Raw genomic sequence first — 8,792 nt, forward strand, 5'->3', positions numbered from 1 at the left:
GCAAGGACTTCAGTCCATCTGTCAGCTAGCAAATCTTGGGCAGCTTTAAGCTGTTGCTGCTTTTTCTTGAGGCTGCTTGCCGTGGCTAAAAGCCTGCGTTTAAAACGCTCTTGTTCGGCGGGGTCTAATGGTATGATGAATTCATCATCATCGAGGCTTGCCTCGTCTTCGGAGGGAGGCGTATAGTTATCATCCTCGACCTCTCGGTTTGCCTCTCTCTCATGAGGGCTGGCTTCTCCATCTTCCTGCGCCGAATCTTGCTGAGGTGGGTGTTCTTCGGCGCTATCCGAGGTAGTAATGTCTCCCGTGCCGGAATCACCGTTTTTACTTTGGCGGGATTTAGAGCGGCGCCGCTGACGCCGGCGCTTTGGCTGTTTCTTGGGGGCGTTATCCCCCACTGTTCCATCGCCATCTCCATCTTTTGGAGTATCCACCATATATATGTCATATGACGAGGTGGCCTTCCAGCGCCCTACAGGTGCTGGTTCCTGTTCGTCTCCTACATCGTCGTCCATGCCGTCGATGTCTTCGGAGCTGAAGTCAAGCATGTCGGTTAGATCGTCGACAGTGGCTACAAAGTGGGTGGTGGGTGGACTTTGAATTTCCTCATTGTCCGTATTCCACCCTCGCTGACCGTAATCCGACCAGGGCTCTCCTGATAAAGAGAGAGACTTAAGAGAATTCAGGATGTCGCCAAAAGGCGAATGCTGAAAGATGTCTGCGGCGGTGAACTCCATTATCGGCGCCCAATCGGATTCGATTGGCAGGGGCGCGGGGGGTTCGGAGTCCGGGGAGGAGTCCGGATCCTCGGAGTCATGGGTAGTGCAGAGTGCGGGGCTAGCATTCGGCTCGATCGCCTCTGAGATTGCAGCCCCTGAGGCAGCGTCCAACCGCTGATCCTCGATCGGCGCAGTAGGCTCCGAATCAATGGTCAAAACCGATGCGTATGCGGCCTCCAAGGCGCTGTTCGGCGGCAGAGCTATATCATGCCCATCGAGACAGTGCGGCGCGCTTGGCTGTGGCTCGAATCCGTCGAAGATCAAGTCCCCGTGGATGTCAGCCGTGTAGTTTAGGCTTCCAAACCTGACCTGATGGCCAGGGGCGTAGCTTTCGATCTGCTCCAGGTGGCCGAGTGAATTGGCCCGCAGAGCGAAGCCGCCGAAGAAGAAGATCCGTCCGGGGAGCAGAGTCTCACCCTGGACCGTATTGTTGTTGATGATCAAAGGAGCCATCGGGCCTAAAGGCGACGACACAGAGGAACTCTCAATGAAAGCACAAATGTCAATGTCAAAACCGGCGGATCTCGGGTAGGGGGTCCCGAATTGTGCGTCTAGGCCGGATGGTAACAGGAGGCAGGGAACACTTTGTTTTACCCAGGTTCGGGCCCTCTCGATGGAGGTAATACCCTACTCCTGCTTGATTAATATTGATGATATGGGTAGTACAAGAGTAGATCTACCACGAGATCAAGGAGGCTAAACCCTAGAAGCTAGCCTATGGTATGATTGTTGTGTATGGAGTTGGTTGCCTACGGACTACAACCCTCCGGTTTATATAGACACCGGATAGGGTTAGGGTTACATAAAGTCGGTTACAATGGTAGGAGATCTTGAATATCCGCATCGCCAAGCTTGCCTTCCACGCCAAGGAAAGTCCCATCCAGACACAGGACGATGTCTTCAATCTTGTATCTTCATAGTCCAGGAGTCCGGCCGAAGGTATAGTCCGGCTACCCGAACACCCCCTAATCCAGGACTCCCTCACCCGCCAAGCCCAATCTAAATTGGGAGGGGGCCCGGCCCCCCTTTCCTTCCTCCCTCTCTCCTCCTTCCTTCCTCTCCTACTCCTACTTGGAAGGGGGTGAATCCTACTCCCGGAGGGAGTAGGACTCCCCTAGGGCGCGCTATAGAGAGGGTCGGCCCTCCCCCTCCTCCACTCCTTTATATAAGGGGGAGGGGGCACCCCATGGACACACAAGTTGATCATTGATCTTTTAGCCGTGTGCGGTGCCCCCCTCCACCATAATCCACCTCGGTTATATCGCAGCGGTGCTTAGAAGAAGCCCTGTTCCGGTAGCATCATCATTACTGTCATCACGTCATCGTGCTGACGAAACTCTCCCTCGAAGCTCTACTAGATCGTGTGTTCGCGGGATGTCACCAAGCTGTACGTGTGCAGATCGCGGAGGTGTCGTATGTTTGGTACTAGGACCGGTCGATGGTGAAGACGTATGACTACATCAACTGCATTGTCATAACGCTTCCGCTTACGGTCTACGAGGGTACATGGACGACACTCTTCCCTCTCGTTGCTATGCTTCATCATGTTCTTGCGTGTGCGTAGGAATTTTTTTAAAATTACTACGTTCCCCAACAGTGGCATCTGAGCCAGGTTTATGTGTAGATGTGATATGCACGAGTAGAACACAAAGGAGTTGTGGGCGTGGGTATATACATATTGCTTGCCGTCACTAGTTGATTCTAGATTCAGCGGCATTGTTGGACGAAGCGGCCCAGCCGACATTACGCGTATGCTTACGCGGGACTGGTTCTACTGGCGTGCTTCGCACACAGGTGGCTAGTGGGTGTTTGTTTCTCCAGCTTTAGTTGAATCGGTTTCAGTGAACAGGGTTCTTTCTGAAGATCAAAAAGCAATCAATATACCGCGTTGTGGTTTTTGATGCATAGGTAAGAACGGTTCTTGCTTAGCCCGTAGCAGCCACGTAAAACATGCAAGAACAAAGTAGAGGACGTCTAACTTGTTTTTGCAGGGCATGTTGTGATGTGATATGGTCAAGACATGATGCTAAATTTTATTGTATGAGATGATCATGTTCTGTAAGACAGTTATCGGCAACTGGCAGGATCCATATGGTTGTTGCTTTATTGTATGAAATGAAATCGCCATGTAATTGCTTTACTTTATCACTAAGCGGTAGCGATAGTCGTAGAAGCAATAGTTGGCGAGACAACAACGATGCTTCGATGGAGATCAAGGTGTCAAGCCGGTGACGGTGGTGATCATGACAGTACTTTGGAGATGGAGATCAAAGGCACAAGATGACGATGGCCATATCATATCACTTATATTGATTGCATGTGATGTTTATCCTTTATGCATCTTATTTTACTTAGTTCGGCGGTAGAATTATAAGATGATCTCTCACTAAATTTCAAGGTATAAGTGTTCTCCCTAAGTATGCACCGTTGCTACAGTTCGTCATTGCTACCTCTTGAGCACTGCGTTGGATTTCCCCGAAGAGGAAAGGATGATGCAGCAAAGTAGCGTAAGTATTTCCCTCAGTTTTTTAGAACCAAGGTATCAATCCAGTAGGAGGTTGCGCGCGCGTCCCTGGTACCTGCACAAAACAGATAACTCCTCGCAACCAACGCGATAAGGGGTTGTCAATCCCTTCACGGTCACTTACGAGAGTGAGATCTGATAGATATGATAAGATAATAGTTTTGGTATTTTCGTGATAAAGATGCAAAGTAAAATAAAAGCAAAGTAAAAAGCAAAGGAAATAACTAAGTATTGGAAGGTTATTATGATGAAGATAGACCCGGGGGCCATAGGTTTCACTAGTGGCTTCTCTCACGAGCATAAGTATTTTACGGTGGGTGAACGAATTACTGTTGAGCAATTGACAGAATTGAGCATAGTTATGAGAATATCTAGGTATAATCATGTATATAGGCATCACGTGCGAGACAAATAGACCGACTCCTGCCTGCATCTACTACTATTACTCCACTCATCGACCGCTATCCAGCATGCATCTAGAGTATTAAGTTCATGAAAACAGAGTAACGCCTTAAGCAAGATGACATGATGTAGAGGGATAAATTCATGCAATATGATAAAAAAACCATCTTGTTATCCTCGATGGCAACAGTACAATACGTGCCTTGCTACCCCTACTGTCACTGGGAAAGGACACCGCAAGATTGAACCCAAAGCTAAGAACTTCTCCTATTGCAAGAAAGGTCAATCTAGTAGGCCAAACCAAACTGATAATTCGAAGAGTCTTGCAAAGATAACCAATCATACATAAAAGAATTCAGATAAGATTCAAATATTGTTCATAGATAAACTTGATCATAAACCCACAATTCATCGGTCTCAACAAACACACCGCAAACAGAAGATTACATCGAATAGATCTCCACAAGAGAGGGGGAGATCATTGTATTGAGATCCAAAAAGAGAGAAGAAGCCATCTAGCTAATAACTATGGACCTGAAGGTCTGAGGTAAACTACTCACACTTCATCGGAGAGGCTATGGTGTTGATGTAGAAGCCCTCCGTGATGGATGCCCCCTCCGGCGAAGCTCCAGAACAGGCCCCAAGATGGGATCTCGTGGATACAGAAAGTTGCGGCGGTGGAATTAGGTTTTTGGCTCCGTATCTGATCGTTTGGGGGTACGTAGGTATATATAGGAGGAAGGAGTACGTCAGTGGAGCAACAAGGGGCCCACTAGGGTGGAGGGCGCGCTTGGGGGGTAGGCGCGCCCCCTACCTCGTGGCCTCCTCCTTTGTTCTTGATGTAGGGCCCAAGTCTCCTGGATCATGTTCGGTGAGAAAATCACGTTCCCGAAGGTTTCATTCCATTTGGACTCCATTTGATATTCCTTTTCTTTGAAACCCTAAAATAGGCAAAAAAAAACAGCAATTCTGGGCTGGGCCTCCGGTTAATAGGTTAGTCCCAAAAATAATATAAAAGTTGATAATAAAGCCTAATAATGTCCAAAATAGTAGATAATATAGCATGGAGCAATCAAAAATTATAGATACGTTGGAGACGTATCAAGCATCCCCAAGCTTAATTCCTGCTCGTCCTCGAGTAGGTAAATGATAAAAACAGAATTTTTGATGCGAAGTGCTACTTGGCATAATTTTAATGTAACTCTTCTTAATTGTGGTATGATTATTCAGATCTGAAAGATTCAAGATAAAAGTTTAATATTGACATAAAAATAATAATAGTTCAAGCATACAAACAAAGCAATCATGTCTTCTCAAAATAACATGGCCAAAGAAAGTTATCCCTACAAAATCATATAGTCTGGCTATGCTCTATCTTCACCACACAAAGTATTTAAATCATGCACAACCCCGATAACAAGCCAAGCAATTGTTTCATACTTTTGACATTCTCAAACTGTTTCAATCTTCACACAATACATGAGCGTGAGCCATGGATATAGCACTATAGGTGGAATAGAATTGTGGTTGTGGAGAAGACAAAAAGGGAGAAGATAGTCTCACATCAAGTAGGCGTATCAACGGGCTATGGAGATGCCCATCAACAGATATCAATGTGAGTGAGTAGGGATTGCCATGAAATGGATGCATTAGAGCTATAAGTATATGAAAGCTCAACAAAAGAAACTAAGTGTGTGTGCATCCAACTCGCTTGCTCACGAAGACCTAGGGCAATTTGAGGAAGCCCATCATTGGAATATACAAGCCAAGTTCTATAATGAAAATTTCCCACTAGTATATGAAAGTGACGAAATGAGAGACTCTCTACTATGAATATCATGGTGCTACTTTGAAGCACATGTGTGGTAAAAGGATAGTAGCATTGCCCCTTCTCTCTTTTTCTCTCATTTTTTTATTTGGGCCTTTTCTCTTTTTTTGGCCTCTTTTGTTTCTTTTGTTTCTTTTTTTTTAATTTTTCGTCCGGAGTCTCATCCCGACTTGTGGGGGAATCATAGTCTCCATCATCCTTTCCTCACTGGGACAATGCTCTAATAATGATGATCATCACACTTTTATTTTCTTACAACTCAACAATTACAACTCGATACTTAGAACAAAATATGACTCTATATGAATGCCTCCGGCGGTGTACCGGGATATGCAATGACTCATGAGTGACATGTATGAAAGAATTATGAATGGTGGCTTTGCCACAAATACGATGTCAACTACATGATCATGCTAAGTAATATGACAATGATGGAGTGTGTCATAATAAATGGAACGGTGGAAAGTTGCATGGCAATATATCTCGGAATGGCTATGGAAATGCCATAATAGGTAGGTATGGTGGCTGTTTTGAGGAAGGTATATGGTGGGTGCATGATACCAGCGAAAGGTGTGCGGTATTAGAGAGGCTAGCAATGGTGGAAGGGTGAGAAAAGTGCGTATAATCCATGGACTCAACATTAGTCATAAAGAACTCATATACTTATTGCAAAAATCTACAAGTTATCAAAGCAAAGTATTACCCGCATCCTCCTAGGGGGATAGATTGGTAGGAAAAGACCATCGCTCGTCCCCGACCGCCACTCATAAGGAAGACAATCAATAAATAAATCATGCTCCGACTTCATCACATAACGGTTCACCATACGTGCATGCTACGGGAATCACAAACTTTAACACAAGTATTTCTCAAATTCACAACTACTCAACTAGCACAACTTTAATATCACCATCTTCATATCTCAAAACAATTATCAAGCATCAAACTTCTCATAGTATTCAACACACTCATGAGAGAATTTTATTATTAATCTTGTATACCTAGCATATAAGGATTTTTAAGAAAATTACCATGCTATTTAAGACTCTCAAAATAATCTAAGTGAAGCATGAGAGATCAATAGTTTCTATAAAACAAATCCACCACCGTGCTCTAAAAGATATAAGTGAAGTACTAGAGCAAAACTGTATATCTCAAATGATATAAGCGAAGCACATAGAGTATTCTAACAAATTCCAAATCATGTATGGATCTCTCAAAAGGTGTGTACATAAAGGATGATTGTGGTAAACTAACAAATAAAGACTCAAATAATACAAGACGCTCCAAGCAAAACACATATCATGTGGTGAATAAAAATATAGCTCCAAGTAAAGTTACCGATAGAAGTAGACGAAAGAGGGGATGCCTTCCGGGGCATCCCCAAGCTTTGGCTTTTAGGTGTCCTTAGATTATCTTGGGGGTGCCATGGGAATCCCCAAGCTTAGGATCTTTCAACTCCTTGTTCCATAATCCATCAAATCTTTACCCAAAACTTGAAAACTTCACAACACAAAACTTAAAGTAGAAAATCTCGTGAGCTCCGTTAGCGAAAGAAAACAAAATACCACTTCAAGGTACTGTAATTAACTCATTCTTTATTTATATTGGTGTTAAACCTACTGTATTCCAACTTCTCTATGGTTTATAAACTATTTTACTAGCCATAGATTCATCAAAATAAGCAAACAACACATGAAAAACAGAATCTGTCAAAAACAGAATAGTCTGTAGTAATCTGTAGCTAGCGCAAGATATGGAACCACAAAAATTCTAAAATAAATGTATTGACTTGTGGAATTTATCTATTAATCATATTCAAAAAGAATTAACTAAATATCACTTTCCAAATAAAAATGGCAGCAGTTCTCGTGAGCGCTAAAGTTTCTGATTTTTACAGGAATATATCAAGACTTTCCCCAAGTCTTCCCAACGGTTCTACTTGGCACAAACACTAATTAAACACAAAAACACAACAAAAACATAGGATAGGTAAATTATTTATTATTAAACAGGATCAAAAAGCAAGGAATAAAAATAAAAATGGGTTGCCTCCCAACAAGCGCTATCGTTTAACGCCCCTAGCTAGGCATAAAAAGCAAGGATAGATCTAGGTATTGCCATCTTTGGTAGGCAATCCATAAGTGGCTCTCATAATAGATTCATAAGGTAATTTAATTTCATTTCTAGGAAAGTGTTCCATGCCTTTCCTTAAAGGAAATTGGAATCTAATATTTCCTTCCTTCATATCAATGATTGCACCAATCGTTCTAAGGAAAGGTCTACCAAGAATAATAGGACATGAAGGATTGCAATCTATGTCAAGAACGATAAAATCTACGGGCACATAATTCCTATTTGCAACAATAGGAACATCATTAATTCTTCCCATAGGTTTCTTAATGGTGGAATCCGCAAGGTGCAAGTTTAAAGAGCAATCATCAAAATCACGGAAACCTAACAAATCACACAAAGTCTTTGGAATCGTGGAAACACTAGCAGCCAAATCACATAAAGCATAGAACTCATGATCTTTAATCTTAATTTTAATAGTTGTTTCTCACTCATCATAAAGTTTTCTAGGGATAGAAACTTCCAACTCAAGTTTTTCTTCTATTGCATCAAGGCATCAACGATATGTTTAGTAACGCTTTATTTTGACTAATAAGCATGAGGAGAATTTAGCACGGATTGCAACAAGGAAATACAATCAATTAAAGAGCAATTTTCATAATTAAATTTCTTGAAATCCATAATATGGGTTTAGCAACATCTAGGGTTTTAATTTCTTCAATCCCACTTTCATGAAATTTAGCATCAAGATCTAAAAACTATGAATTTTTGGAACGCCTTCTAGGTAAAGGTGGATCATATTCAGTCCCATCATTATTAAGATTCATATTGCAAAACAAAGATTTAATAGGGGACACATCAATAACTTTTAGATCTTCATCTTTATTTTCATAGCAACTAGAAGAACATGCTCTTATAAAGGCATCTTTTTTAGCACGCATCCTAGCGGTTCTTTCTTTGCACTCATCAATGGAAATTCTCATGGCTTCGAGAGACTCATTGATATCATGCTTAGGTGGAATAGATCTAAGTTTCAAAGAATCAACATCAAGATAAATTCTATCAACGTTCCTAGCAAAATCATCAATCTTAAGCAATTTTTCTTCAATCAAAGCATTGAAATTCTTTTGCGAAGTAATAAATTCTTTAATATTAGATTCAAAATCAGAGGGCATCTTATTATAAT

Source organism: Triticum dicoccoides, chromosome 7A (assembly GCF_002162155.2).
Source record: "Triticum dicoccoides isolate Atlit2015 ecotype Zavitan chromosome 7A, WEW_v2.0, whole genome shotgun sequence".
NCBI classification, from domain to species: Eukaryota; Viridiplantae; Streptophyta; class Magnoliopsida; order Poales; family Poaceae; genus Triticum; species Triticum dicoccoides.